Source organism: Haliotis cracherodii, unplaced genomic scaffold (genome assembly GCF_022045235.1).
Source record: "Haliotis cracherodii isolate W230 unplaced genomic scaffold, xgHalCrac1.p SCAF_3, whole genome shotgun sequence".
In the NCBI taxonomy this organism is placed as follows: Eukaryota; Metazoa; Mollusca; class Gastropoda; order Lepetellida; family Haliotidae; genus Haliotis; species Haliotis cracherodii.
The window spans coordinates 21,110,929-21,126,940 of NW_027266286.1; the positions used below are offsets into that span (position 1 = coordinate 21,110,929).

Genomic DNA, 16,012 nt, shown 5'->3' on the forward strand with positions numbered 1-16,012 from the left:
ACTGTTAAAAGCGGCGTTAAAACCAACTCACTCACTCACTCACTCACTCACTCATTGTTATCCATAAATTGTGTCTACTCCAGGTTCTACGAAAGTGACTGCTGCTGCGACTGCAGTGTACGTGTATCTATCGTATATGATGCCGTTATATTCGCCCGTTCTTGGACACCTAAGTCTACACCATAACACATTTATTCCTCTATATGATGTACAACCCCATCCAGGCCGCAGATCCTACTGTGACGGAGATGCTGATTACTTTGGTCAACAACACTGTCTATCAATTATATACAAGTAGAAGCCACCCCAGCAGTCACGGGCAGCGTTAATGGGGCCCTCGGGAGCGACTCCATTTCTCACAAACAATGACTTGATGAATGATTTAGAATCAGGTGAGAGATTAAACGATTAAGGATAATCCTTTACATCGTTCATAGAAAGAGGGGTCGGAAGGGTAAGTTACACTTTAGGAACGCAGCGACTGTTCAGTATATGACTTGTACTAGTCCGGACTGATGCCGATTTATAGTGCTAGCACACTGAGACACCATGCTGCAGTTTAACATGAATACCCCACTCAGACACAGTACACTGACTCCGAGCCGACCTGTCCTTGTTTTAACCCCCTTAATGCCGAGCGCCAGACAGGGTCACAACAAGTACCATCTTTTAACATCTTTTGGAATGACGCGACCGGAGGCGGTCGTATGTCATGGTAGCTGAGAAGGGGATGCGTATAGACTGCTAGAGCTGAGAAGGGGATGCGTGTAGACTGCTAGAGCTGAGAAGGGGATGCGTGTAGACTGCTAGAGCTGAGAAGGGGATGCGTGTAGACTGCTAGAGCTGAGAAGGGAATGCGTGTTGACCGCTAGAGCTGAGAAGGGGATGCGTGTAGACGGCTCAAGCTGAGAAGGGGGTGCGTGTTGACAGCTAGAGCTGAGAAGGGAATGCGTGTTGACCGCTAAGCTGAGAAAGGGATGCGTGTAGACGGCTCAAGCTGAGAAGGGGATGCGTATAGACTGCTAGAGCCGAGAAGGGGATGCGTATAGGCTGCTAGAGCTGAGAAGGGGGTGAGTATAGGCTGCTGGAGCTGAGAAGGGGATGCGTATAGACTGCTAGAGCCGAGAAGGGGATGCGTGTAGGCTGCTCGAGCTGAGAAGGGGATGCGTGTAGGCTGCTAAAGCTGAGAAGGGGATGCGTATAGACTGCTAGAGCTGAGAAGGGGATGGGTGTAGACTGCTAGAGCTGAGAAGGGGATGCGTGTAGACGGCTCAAGCTGAGAAGGGGATGAGTATTGACTGCTAGAGCTGAGAAGGGGATGAGCATAGACTGCCAGAGCTGAGAAGGGGATGAGTATAGACTGCTAGAGCTGAGAAGGGGATGAGTATAGACTGCCAGAGTTGAGAAGGGGATGAGTATAGATTGCTAGAGCTGAGAAGTGGATGAGTATAGACTGCTAGAGCAGAGAAGGGGATGAGTATAGACTGCTAGAGCTGAGAAGGGGATGAGTATAGACTGCTAGAGTTGAGAAGGGGATGAGTATAGACTGCTAGAGTTGAGAAGGGGATGCGTATAGACTGCTAGAGCTGAGAAAGGGGATGAATATAGACTGCTAGAGCTGAGAAGGGGATGAGTATAGACTGCTAGAGCTGAGAAGGGGATGAGTATAGGCTGCTTGAGCTGAGAAGGGGATGGGAATGGGAATGGATGTGAGTGTGTTATTAAATACGTGATCTGCCTATTGTTGAAAAGACAGTTGTCTTTTCAGTACAAGACGTTTTTTTATAACATCAATTATATTCAATTCAATCACATTTGAATTAGAAACAGAATTAAAGTTTATTTTCACTTTTTTTTTATCTTCGACAAGACTTACAGGTTGAAAAGTATTGAGCAACGAATGAAGTATGCCGGACTAGACATCCGCTGTCGACCACCAAAACACACAAAATGACAGAGTCTGATTCCAAAGAGGCCAGTGTACAGAGGCTGAGGCCAGTGTACAGAGGCTGGGGCCTCGCCGAGTCGTGTCTTGCCAGCCCACGTCCTACAACCGCATCGCGTCCTTCCCTCGCCGGGTTATTGATCTGGTGGCTCTGTTAACTGTTGTTTTAGAAATGCAATCATGGTATTGTGTCTTGTGAGGTAACGTCTGTGACAGCCACGTTGAATGATGCTCCTCGTGCCGTTGTTCCATATTCAAGTATCTAGGCCATGGTTCTGCATCCCGCTAGATCTGACTTGCCTTCTCCGACCTTCAGCACTCCTCCTCTTTCCCAACGTACGGCTCATTAAGTTCTTGTCTAAATGGAGGTCCACAGCTAGATTACTGATAGAGATGTAGCATTAGATGCATTAAGTCTAAAGACAATGTTTTTGTTTTGTTTGTTTGTTGTTTAACCCCGCACTCGGCAATATTTCAGCTATATGACGTCGGTCTGTAAATAATCGAGTCTGGACCAGACAATCCAGTGATTGACATCATGAGCATCGATCCACGCAATTGGGATACCATGACATGCATCAACCAAGTCAGCGAGCATGACCAACCGAACCTGTTAGTCGCCTCTTACGAAAAGCAAAGTCGCCTTTTACGTCAAGCCTGGGTTGCTGAAGACCTATTCTACCCCGGATCTTCACGGGTCTCTAAAGTCAATGTCATGGGTCTCTAAAGTCTTCGTTGCATGTGAGAGTCGACTACAGGTGTTGTGAATGTGCACGAGGTCAACATCATGTTTAAAGGAAGACTGTTATAGAGGGTCAAGGTCATTTTCCGTCAAGGCCTAGACTGGTGTAATGTGTGAGGCATGGTCTCTCGGTTGTTAGGATATTCAGTGAGTGGTAGATTGATATGCGTGATCATAAAATGTTTGACAGTAGATAACAAAAGGAGTATTTGAACGACTTGAATCACATTTGCACATCGCACCGCCCCGCCCCGCCCCGCCCCGCCCCGCCCCGCCCCGCCCCGCCCCGCCCCGCCCCGCACCGCACCGCAACGCACCGTAACGCAACGCAACGCAACGCAACGTAATTCACCGCAGTGACGTATTACTGAGTTGAATATTGAGTCGATCATGTATCGCTATAATAAGAGAATGAGGCCAAGAGTGAGTGAGGTAATTTCGTAACAGCTGTATGATGGCAATCTCTAAAGGGAGTACTTGAGCTGTTGGTTACATACAGTATAAAACTACTTTCCTGGTATGTGGAACGGGATAACGCAACAAAGCTACTTTAGGCGGAAAATGATTTGAAATTCTGTTTCCGGTCTTTATTTTTAAATAATTGATTTAAAACACACACCGTCAGCTTGCAAATAATAACATAAAAGATTTTCACATAAAATGGCGCTCGTGTGTGTTCCGTCTTCAGAGAAAACAAACAATGTTGAAAACTGCAATTTACTTTTCTGAATGTGTTTACGAGAAGAGCAAACTGCATGTACAGTTCACACGACATCGCCGACTGCCAGCCTCTGTCCTTTACAGTTCATCAATATATTGATACAGTGTAACCTGTTTTCGTGACTATTTCGTATCTGAAGTAAAACACGAGCATGTAGGAATTGATGTAATGTTTTTTAAAGGAATTTAGTTAATTTGAAAGAATACCCTTTTTAACACACAAACCAACATGAACTAGTTTTTGTTGACATTACATCCCAGTACGCACAGATCAGAAAATCAATACCTCTCACAATGAATATCGCTAATGTATTGGGAAAAGAAACGTGTGAAAGTCAGATGATTTTAACGGTGAGGGACGTACATCGTTGAGTGATTGGCACTTCAATGTAGGCGCATGAATATTGTATAAATGCAAACGTAACACACACCATGAAAACAGAAGGCTAGCTAGAACCTCATACAACATTTAACCTCCGCTGTTCCGAAATTTCACCCAATAGCATCTGTTGCAGGACAACTGCGCTATGAAATGCATGCACTTTACAAGACCAAAACACTTCGACTAAAAATTCAATATTCCCAACAGCGAGGGTCAGTGAATTTCTGAATTGGAACCGCCGACCTCGTTTCCTTCATTACGAAGGACGGGGTGAGTCATTCGGGGACGGCGTTGGTAATGGATTCTCCCCTTCAAGCTCGTGTATTTCACGCCACCATGTTAACTTTAACAGTGACAAAACGCTGCGTCGCCGTGATTCGTTGTTGTTTCAGTAAGCTAAACAGTATTGAGGGATCGAGTTTCCATTAGGCCAAGCCGTTGCTGGATAGTCGCAGGTTGGTCAGGTTTTGCAAGGAATCCATTGACTGTCACCAGATGATGGCTGAGGTTCCGGCAGGGACACGTAATCTGAATCTGCATGTCTGAGAGGGATGCAGCTGTACAAGTGAAGGGCCATATTGGAACCACGTGCTGGGGCTGGCACTATGTAAAGAAGGAATACATTGAAGTCAAGTCCTGTGTGTGTTGTGATCTAACCTGACAGGACCATAGGTTTCCTTGGCCATCATGTAAGGTTGGCGGAAGAAGGACTTCGCTGCCTGCTTGTTTATTCTGTGTTAAATGTACGTAGACTTGTTCCATAAGCTGTATGGAGAAATACACAGTGGGGTGAAACATGTTTCTCTGCGTTGATAGAAGATAGAAAAGGTAAGTGTAACCGAGCTAGCCAGGAGTTCGGAAAGAGAGACGAGAAGTCGAGTAGGCAGCGTCATCAATGCAGTGTACAATGTACAACGTACGGTGTCCGGTGTTGTTGATATCGGATACCATAATCGTTATGTGTAGCTGAGGAAATTACCGTCCCCTCATTTGTATGTACAATCTGTCTCCTGTAGGTACACATAGCTTCTAACGGAACAAGATGCTGTCGGCAGGGTAGATAATTGCCAAAATGTGTTGCTTGATGAGGTTAATCAATATGTGTCAGTATGAGCTGTCTGGACCAGATCATATCACCTCCTCCCTCTGGACCGGTATGGTTACCGAGTAGTTGTGCAAGGTAGTTGCTGTCGTCGTCCTCGCAGCCGTATCTGGTACGTTCTGTAGTGACAGATGACTGGCGCAGTGTACGTGTGTTAGACTGATGGGGAGTGGAGGTCGGGTTCTAGGCGGCACATCGTTCACTGCGTTAGTCCTCGTCATACTGCTGTACGGTTAACTCCCGAAAATGGCTCGAAAAATCAATCACTTAACATCATCAAAAATATGACAAAGATTTTCTTAATTTAGATATTATTCAGATTTTAATTTCATTTAGGGTAATCGAGATATCTAAATTCCACCCTGCGTCTTTACAGCACTACACGTCTCTATAAGGCTAATCTTAACGTATCTTGGAACCTTGCCATTTTAAACACTATTTACCTTTGACATGGGACATACCAGAAACAGTGTGACGTGTGTACAAGACAGAGATATACAGTAGCAGTGTGACGTGTGTACAAGACAGAGATATACAGTAGCAGTGTGACGTTTGTACAAGACAGAGATATACAGTAGCAGTGTGACGTGTGTACAAGACAGAGATATACAGTAGCAGTGTGACGTGTGTACAAGACAGGGATATACAGTAGCAGTGTGACGTATGTACAAGACAGAGATATACAGTAGCAGTGTGACGTGTGTACAAGACAGAGATATACAGTAGCAGTGTGACGTGTGTACAAGACAGGGATATACAGTAGCAGTGTGACGTGTGTACAAGACAGAGATATACAGTAGCAGTGTGACGTGTGTACAAGACAGAGATATACAGTAGTAGTGTGACGTGTGTACAAGACAGAGATATACAGTAGCAGTGTGACGTGTGTACAAGACAGAGATATACAGTAGCAGTGTGACGTATGTACAAGACAGAGATATACAGTAGCAGTGTGACGTGTGTACAAGACAGAGATATACAGTAGCAGTGTGACGTGTGTAAAAGACAGGGGATATACAGTAGCAGTGTGACGTGTGTAAAAGACAGAGATATACAGTAGCAGTGTGACGTGTGTACAAGACAGAGATATACAGTAGTAGTGTGACGTGTGTACAAGACAGGGATATACAGTAGCAGTGTGACGTATGTACAAGACAGAGATATACAGTAGCAGTGTGACGTGTGTACAAGACAGAGATATACAGTAGCAGTGTGACGTGTGTAAAAGACAGGGGATATACAGTAGCAGTGTGACGTGTGTAAAAGACAGGGGATATACAGTAGCAGTGTGACGTGTGTAAAAGACAGGGGATATACAGTAGCAGTGTGACGTGTGTAAAAGACAGGGGATATACAGTAGCAGTGTGACGTGTGTAAAAGACAGGGGATATACAGTAGCAGTGTGACGTGTGTACAAGACAGAGATATACAGTAGCAGTGTGACGTGTGTACAAGACAGAGATATACAGTAGCAGTGTGACGTGTGTACAAGACAGAGATATACAGTAGCAGTGTGACGTGTGTACAAGACAGAGATATACAGTAGCAGTGTGACGTGTGTACAAGACAGAGATATACAGTAGCAGTGTGACGTGTGTACAAGACAGAGGATATACAGTAGCGGTGTGACGTGTGTACAAGACAGAGATATACAATAGCAGTGTGACGTGTGTACAAGACAGAGATATACAGTAACAGTGTGACGTGTGTACAAGACAGAGATATACAGTAGCAGTGTGACGTGTGTACAAGACAGAGATATACAGTAGCAGTGTGACGTGTGTACAAGACAGAGGATATACAGTAGCAGTGTGACGTGTGTACAAGACAGGGCATATACAGTAGCAGTCTGACGTATGTACAAGACAGGGGATATACAGTAGCAGTGTGACGTGTGTACAAGACAGGGTATATACAGTAGCAGTGTGACGTGTGTACAAGACAGAGATATACAGTAGCAGTGTGACGTGTGTACAAGACAGGGCATATACAGTAGCAGTGTGACGTGTGTACAAGACAGAGATATACAGTAGCAGTGTGACGTGTGTACAAGACAGGGATATACAGTAGCGGTGTGACGTGTGTACAAGACAGAGGATATACAGTAGCAGTCTGACGTGTGTACAAGACAGAGATATACAGTAGTAGTGTGACGTGTGTACAAGACAGAGATATACAGTAGCAGTGTGACGTGTGTTCAAGACAGAGATATACAGTAGCAGTGTGACGTGTGTACAAGACAGGGCATATACAGTAGCAGTGTGACGTGTGTACAAGACAGAGATATACAGTAGCAGTGTGACGTGTGTAAAAGACAGGGGATATACAGTAGCAGTGTGACGTGTGTACAAGACAGGGCATATACAGTAGTAGTGTGACGTGTGTACAAGACAGAGATATACAGTAGCAGTGTGACGTGTGTACAAGACAGGGCATATACAGTAGAAGTGTGACGTGTGTACAAGACAGGGCATATACAGTAGAAGTGTGACGTATGTACAAGACAGGGGATATACAGTAGCAGTGTGACGTTTGTACAAGACAGAGGATATACAGTAGCAGTGTGACGTGTGTACAAGACAGAGATATACAGTAGCAGTGTGACGTGTGTACAAGACAGAGGATATACAGTAGCAGTGTGGTGTGTACAAGACAGGGGATATACAGTAGCAGTGTGACGTGTGTACAAGACAGGGGATATACAGTAGCAGTGTGACATGTGTACAAGACAGGGCATATACAGTAGCAGTGTGACGTGTGTACAAGACAGAGATATACAGTAGCAGTGTGACGTGTGTACAAGACAGAGATATACAGTAGCAGTGTGACGTGTGTACAAGACAGGGCATATACAGTAGCAGTGTGACATGTGTACAAGACAGGGCATATACAGTAGCAGTGTGACGTGTGTACAAGACAGAGATATACAGTAGCAGTGTGACGTGTGTACAAGACAGGGCATATACAGTAGCAGTGTGACGTGTGTACAAGACAGGGCATATACAGTAGCAGTGTGACGTGTGTACAAGACAGAGGATATACAGTAGAAGTGTGACATGTGTACAAGACAGGGCATATACAGTAGCAGTGTGACGTGTGTACAAGACAGAGATATACAGTAGCAGTGTGACGTGTGTACAAGACAGGGGATATACAGTAGCAGTGTGACGTGTGTACAAGAAAGGGCATATACAGTAGCAGTCTGACGTGTGTACAAGACAGGGGATATACAGTAGAAGTGTGACGTGTGTACAAGACAGAGGATATACAGTAGCAGTGTGACGTGTGTACAAGACAGGGCATATACAGTAGCAGTGTGACGTGTGTACAAGACAGGGGATATACAGTAGCAGTGTGGCGTGTGTACAAGACAGGGCATATACAGTAGCAGTGTGACGTGTGTACGAGACAGAGGATATACAGTAGCAGTGTGACGTGTGTACAAGACAGGGCATATACAGTAGCAGTGTGACGTGTGTACAAGACAGAGATATACAATAGCAGTGTGACGTGTGTACAAAACAGGGGATATACAGTAGCAGTGTGACGTGTGTACAAGACAGAGATATACGGTAGCAGTGTGACGTGTGTACAAGACAGAGGATATACAGTAGAAGTGTGACGTGTGTACAAGACAGAGGATATACAGTAGCAGTGTGACGTGTGTACAAGACAGGGCATATACAGTAGCAGTGTGACGTGTGTACAAGACAGAGGATATACAGTAGCAGCGTGACGTGTGTACAAGACAGAGATATACAGTAGCAGTGTGACGTGTGTACAAGACAGGGGATATACAGTAGCAGTGTGACTTGTGTACAAGACAGGGGATATACAGTAGCAGTGTGACGTGTGTACAAGACAGAGATATACAGTAGCAGTGTGACTTGTGTACAAGACAGGATATACAGTAGCAGTGTGACGTGTGTACAAGACAGGATATACAGTAGCAGTGTGACGTGTGTACAAGACAGGATATACAGTAGCAGTGTGACGTGTGTACAAGACAGGGGATATACAGTAGCAGTGTGACGTGTGTACAAGACAGGGCATATACAGTAGCAGTGTGACGTGTGTACAAGACAGGGGATATACAGTAGCAGTGTGGTGTGTACAAGACAGATATATACAGTAGCAGTGTGACATGTGTACAAGACAGTGATAAACAGTAGCAGTGTGACGTGTGTACAAGACAGAGATATACAGTAGCGGTGTGACGTGTGTACAAGACAGGGGATATACAATAGCAGTGTGACGTGTGTACAAGACAGGGGATATACAGTAGCAGTGTGGTGTGTTTAAGACAGAGATATACACTAGCAGTGTGACGTGTGTTAAAGACAGCGATATACAGTAGAAGTGTGGTGTGTTTAAGACAGAGATATACAGTAGCACTGTGGTGTGTTTAAGACAAAGATATGCAGTAGCAGTGTGGTGTGTTTAAGTCAGAGATATACAGTAGCAGTGTGACGTGTGTTCAAGACAGAGATATACAGTAGCAGTGTGGTGTGTTTAAGACAGAGATATACTAGTAGCAGTGTGACGTGTGTACAAGACAGAGATATACAGTAGCAGTGTGACGTGTGTTCAAGACAGAGATATACAGTAGCAGTGTGACGTGTGTTTAAGACAGAGATATACTAGTAGCTGTGTGGTGTGTTTAAGACAGAGATATACAGTAGCTGTGCGGTGTGTTTAAGACAGAGATATACAGTAGCAGTGTGACGTGTGTTTAAGACAGAGATATACAGTAACAGTGTGGTGTGTTTAAGACAGAGATATACAGTAGCAGTGTTGTGTGTTTAAGACAGAGATATACAGTAGCTGTGTGGTGTGTTTAAGACAGTGATATACAGTAGCAGTGTGGTGTGTTTAAGACAGAGATATACAGTAGCAGTGTGACGTATGTACAAGAAAGAGATGTACAGTAGCAGTGTGGTGTGTTTAAGACAGAGATATACAAGTAGCAGCGGAACGTTGTCGCGAATGCTCCTGATCTTTGTCCACCTGAATTTTAACAGTAAGAGAAAGAAAGGTCAGTGCATTTGATATTTCCATAATCCCCGATGTTGTGAAGAGATCATTCTTTGTGTTGGTAAAGGTCGCACACCGAGCTTGAAAGTAACAAATCTTTAAACAGCAGTATCGGAGGTGACTTTGAGACGGCCTTTGCGAAAACAGCCGAAAAGAAATACATAATTTTCTGCATGAAGTTAGAACGCCAAGAAGCTTGGCGACTTTCTGACATTTCATTTCGAATTCAATAATGCTGTTGTCACGTAATGACGGAAAACGTCCTGACAAGCCTCAATTTTGACATTAACCAAGATACTTTAATATTGTACACCGTATAGATTGTGATTGTTTCGCTTGTAATGCAGAACACATGCTAATTAGCGTGATTGGAAAGGGAGCGGTTGATGGAGTCTGGAGATTAATCTCCATATTGTCTCGATCCTCTCAAATGCCGTCACGGCAACAGCCACTGGAATTGGTGAATACAGAGATGAGAGTAGGAACGCCGACTCGGGGGATGTTAAAATGGGGGTAGTGGCGTTAGGCGGAATGAGGGATGTGGTGTCTGTTATAACATGAGACTCTCCATGCCAGGAAATCATAAAGGATATATAACACTTATATATCCTAGTCTGCCATCTGGACGCGTTGTCTGGAACACTTTATTATCTACTTCGGCATCGCAGGATTTTATTCCACGCTGTTGGGCACTGGAACATTAAAAGTCAATAATCTAATTTCCTTTGGGTGATACTGTAGTGAGGTTGTTGGCAATTTAAGTCACTCAAACCTGAAATCGAGTCTTTAATTTGCCCCCAAAGTTCGTCACTTCAAAGTGTGTCTTTTACATTACTCGACAACCATACCCTTATCCTTTGATTTTAAAGCACAGACTCACATGAGGATTCTGAAGCAGTCTGTGCTTTAAAATGTGCTACGTCGTGTTGGATCGCATGGTAACAATGGCTACCTAGTACGGATTGTATCGGAGTGAGTGAGTTAGGTTTAATGCCACTTTTAACAGTATTCCAGTTATATCGCTGCGTGTCAGCTTAATGTGGGAAGAAAGCCCGAAGTGATGCAGGTCTCAGACGTTTACCACTTCGTTGAAACCCACGAGCATGGGTATGGTGCTGACAAACCTAGAAACATAATCGTGGCGAACCGGGATTCGAACCCACAATCATAGGTTTCTGGCGTGCCCAAGGGACGCAACTCTGCAAAGCGAATCGCGGCGCCTTAGACGACTTGGCCACCCGTGCCCCCGGTTTGTATCGGAATGTAGGTGATCTGTTTTATATTTAGATTTAAATCTAAAGATTCAGAGAGACAAAAACTATCCACAAGACTGTATGACAAGAGAGATGCCATCAATTTTCCAAAAGTCACCCTTCCCTTTATGTCGAACAATATTTCAGCAGCTCCGGCCTTTGGTGATTTCGAGTCATAACTTTTGAGGTACAATCGTACATGCTCTCTCTCAACATTTCAAACAGCGTCATACGACTCTAGCTTGAAGGTTGTTTAATCAGGATTCCAACATTCAAAGCCTCAGTAAAGCTTTCAAAAGGTTTTATGGGAGACATTTGGAGGACATTTTCAAATTTGTCACATCAGTGACAAAATTCCTTATTTTGACTTGTACCGTTCCCGTGTTTTTTTCAGGTGAACGATTGAATTGCCTTTGCATGTGTTTGTGACTGGTGCTACCGGTGGGACAGGTGTTCAACTTTTCGCAAATACCTGATATCATCACAATTTGATACGGTTTTGTCGCTCATGGTGCTGATAATGCGGCACTGACGTTCTAACGTTGTGTTGATACGTGATGTTACAGTGGAATTTGAATGTGGTGACTTAATAGTGTTATCGGATGGGGAATGTTTTAGTGTCATTAAACGGGGTGATGCTATGTTATTAAGTGAGACTGTTTATTAGTAGTGTGGTGATATGATGGTTTTATCAGTAAGTTATGATAAAGTGTTATTAAACGAGGTGATGCCGAGACTCTTAAGATAACGCTGTCCATTGATGTTGTGTGCTGTGATGTTAATATAGTGTTCTCAAATGAGGGGATGCCATAATGTTATTAAACGAAGTGATGCTATAGTGTTATTAAACGAAGTGATGCCATAGTGTTATTCCACGAAGTGATGATATAGTGTTATTAAACGAAGTGATGCCATAGTGTTAATAAACGAAGTGATGCCATAGTGTTTTTAAACGAAGTGATGCTATAGTGTTATTAAACGAAGTAATGCCATAGTGTTATTAAACGAAGTGATGCAAAAGAGTTATTAAACGAAGTGATGCCAAAGTGTTATTAAACGAAGTGATGCCATAGTGTTATTAAACGAAGTGATGCTATAGTGTTTTTAAACGAAGTAATGCCATAGTGTTATTAAACGAAGTAATGCCATAGTGTTATTAAACGAAGTGATGCTATAGTGTTAGTAAACGAAGTGATGCCATAGTGTTATTAAACGAAGTGATGCAAAAGAGTTATTAAACGAAGTGATGCCAAAGTGTTATTAAACGAAGTAATGCCATAGTGTTATTAAACGAAGTGATGCTATAGTGTTTTTAAACGAAGTAATGCCATAGTGTTATTAAACGAAGTAATGCCGTAGTGTTATTAAACGAAGTGATGCTATAGTGTTAGTAAACGAAGTGATGCCATAGTGTTATTAAACGTAGTGATGCCAAAGTGTTATTAAACGAAGTGATGCCAAAGTGTTATTAAACGAAGTAATGCCATAGTGTTATTAAACGAAGTGATGCTATAGTGTTATTAAACGAAGTGATGCTATAGCGTCTTTAAACGAAGTGATGCCGTAGTGTTATTAAACGAAGTGATGCTATAGTGTTATTAAACGAAGTAATGCCCTAGTGTTATTAAACGAAGTGATGCCGTAGTGTTATTAAACGAAGTGATGCCATAATGGTATTAAACGAAGTGATGCTATAGTGTTATTAAACGAAGTGATGCCGTGTTATTAAACTAAGTGATGCTATAGTGTTATTAAACGAAGTGATGCTATAGCGTTAGCAGGAGGGGTCGTTCACTGATATTAAATGTGGTGATGTTATAGTTTCATGAAGTGAGCGGATGTCATAATGTTATAAAGTGGTGCTATGAGGTTATTAAATGACTTACGATATACGGTTATTAAGCGAGTTAATGTCATGATGTACATCCTTAAATAAGGTCTAATAGTGCTATTGTGAGTTATAGTGTTGTCAAGTGACGGGGTGTTGTATGATAATACAAATGACAGGACGACATATTATGATATGGCGTTGTGGGGTTGTGGAGTTGTGGCATTGTGGCGTTGTCCGTGTCACCAGTCATCTCACCGCGGCTAGGGAGTTAACTGACTATAAAAGTCCAGTTTCCACCCTTGCCGAACTATAGAGATCTATTTTGGATGGATTAACGAGTCTATGCATAGTGCAATCGAAATCGCGTAACGAAATCGACATCCGGTTCGTAAACTGCCGTGCAGATTTCGATCGATTACACGATTTGCAAAACATGTGTACCGCCAACTCGGCGTCAACAGATATTTTCCAAATCTTTCCATGTTTTTAATCAAGGTGCTCACGTAATTTGGTGCACTTCGCTAAGTAAGACCCGTTTTATTACAATATAGATCTTGATTATCGACCAGGTCGTCTTGACTGGGCGACACCATTTTTTTTTAAGCAAATGCAAGTGATATGAGAGGTGGAATCGTATAACTCAATAGGAGGGACATAGAAGCGACGTAACTCGAAATAGCCACTGGTGGCGCTACGATCGAGCAAAAAAATTCCAGCCTAGTTCGGCAAGGGTGGAAACTGGACTTTTAGAGTCAGTTAACTCCCTTGCCTCGGGAAGATGGTCCCCAGTCGGACACGGGGGCGTCGTTCTGTGGCCTGTCGTACATGTGTCTACGTCACACACGGGACAACAATACGTCTGGACCGTGACTCAGTGACCCGGATGTAGCAGATGATGAATAGCTGGTAGGTAAAGGAAAACCGCAGAGTTAAAGGGGAAGTGTACACGCAAAAATCACTTTCTTTCTTTTTCTAAACATAACGCAATTTTAGAATTAGTTAGTATCTGTGTTTGAAAATATAAACTCATTTTTTTCACAGTGAAAGTAGGAAGCTCACAATAGTGTGAAAATGATATGCCGTTATGAGGCCTTCGTTTTTCGAGCTAAACAGGCCAGAGTTATCCCTCTTAGATTATGACGTAATTGGTGCCAATTCAACTGGGTCCCTGTCTATTCTAAACGCAAAATATATCAAGTTCCAGTTTGCGGTAAAACAACATGGCCTACGACACACTCCGGCGCAGTGGTGACTCAGCATAACACTATGCTGGCTGGCATCTGAGACACTAGAATCGCACACCTGTACCTACACCACGTGAAGCGGCTCTAACAAAGCATGATGACGTCATAATGTTTATCAATTGGCACCAATGACGTCATATTGCAAGGGGCATAAGCCATGGTGTTTTTGTTCTGGAAATAGAACACTTGGTAAATGAAAAATATTAATCGTTTTAATGCCAAAAATATGTTAATTAATTGTGATAGTTTTATATTTTTGTCTATGACACTACTAGGTTAACACTTTTAATGTGAAAAAAGTACACGAAAAATACGTTCATTTCCTTGTGAACTTGCCTTTAATGTCCAACAGCGTGTTCAACATGGCGATAGAAGACAATGCAGTAAATTTAGATCAGTTTGTCGGAATGACCACTTGACCAACTCACATTCGAGTGGGGCCCGCGATCGTAGATTTATGACTACCGTCATAGTTTGGGAGTGACGACAGTCAACGATGGCGTTGTGAAAGGGATCGCCGATGTGATGTCTCCTGACGTCTTGGATCCGTCACTATATAAACAGCGCTTTGTTTGTTTGTCGACATACATTACACACACAATCAAGTTAACAAACCTAGTTAAATATAGTGTACACCCGTAAATAAGTCCTTATAGTGCTATTGTGAGTTATAGTGTTGTCAAGTGACAGGATGTTGCATCATAATACAAATGACAGGTCGACATATTAGTGAGTGAGTGAGTTGGGCTTAACGCCGCTTTTAACAGTATTCCAGTTATATCACGGCGTGTCAGCTTAATGTGGGAGGAAAGCCCGAAGTGATGCAGGTCTTAGACGTTTACCACTTCGGTGAAACCCACGAGCACGGGTATAGTGCTGACAAACCTAGAAACATAATTGGGTCGAACCGGGATTCGAACCCACAATCATAGGTTTCTGGCGTGCCCAAGGGACGCAACTCTGCACACTCTCGACTGGGCCACCCGTGCCCCCTGGACGACATATTATGATACCAAGTGAAAGCATGTTATCTTGATATGTCCGATGACATGTGTTTTAGTGTTATCACAAAGGGGTATGTTATGCTGTTATTATGTGTGGTTATATTGGAGCTATTAAGTATGATAATAGTTATGAGGTGTGGTGTGTTATTGTAGGTGTGGTGATATTATGCTGTGGTTAAGTGAGGTGATCGCATACGGTCACCATATGTTGTAATGTTAAAACGGTAGACTATTCTTAAATGGTTGGACGGTGGGTAGCCTAGTGGTTAAAGCGTTCGCTCCTCACGCCGAAGATCCGGGTTCGATTCCCGACATGGGTACAATGTGTGATGCCTATTTCTGGTGTTCGCCGCCATGATATTGCTGGAATATTGCTTAAAGCGGCGTAAAACCATACTCCCTCACTCTTATAAGATGTGTAGCAGGTTAGGTCATGCAGCTTTTGTGATGCATGTATCACGTGACCTACATCACCGTAGTAACTGAAGGTCAGGGATACATCAAAGCGGATATAGATCCAGGTATGTGGAGTCAACAAGTATAAACAGAAGTGGCTTAAAGATTGTCACAGCATGCCAGGGTCTAACATCTCGACATTTGTCACTTCTCGGAACTAGCCTTAGAACACTGCCACCTGGCGTCAGCGATGTACACCAGCTTGATGCTGACATTTATGTAACCTGATGTGACAAAGGAGGTACTGGTTTTTCGTGGATTAGACCCTTTCGGGAGCTTCACTTACTTGACCAGTTGTG

General features: G+C 43.3%; 2 protein-coding genes across 2 annotated transcripts in view; one reads left to right on the top strand and one right to left on the bottom strand.

Annotated features, from left to right (window-relative positions):
• Positions 1-16,012, bottom strand: part of LOC139475288 (uncharacterized) — a 46,639-nt gene that overhangs the window by 16,746 nt on the left and 13,881 nt on the right. The window lies entirely within an intron of this gene.
• Positions 4,539-16,012, top strand: part of LOC139473756 (uncharacterized) — a 73,990-nt gene continuing 62,516 nt past the window's right edge. The window contains exon 1 of the mRNA XM_071256500.1: positions 4,539-4,617. The gene's annotated coding sequence lies outside the window, so the exon portion shown is untranslated. The remainder of the gene's footprint in view (positions 4,618-16,012) is intronic.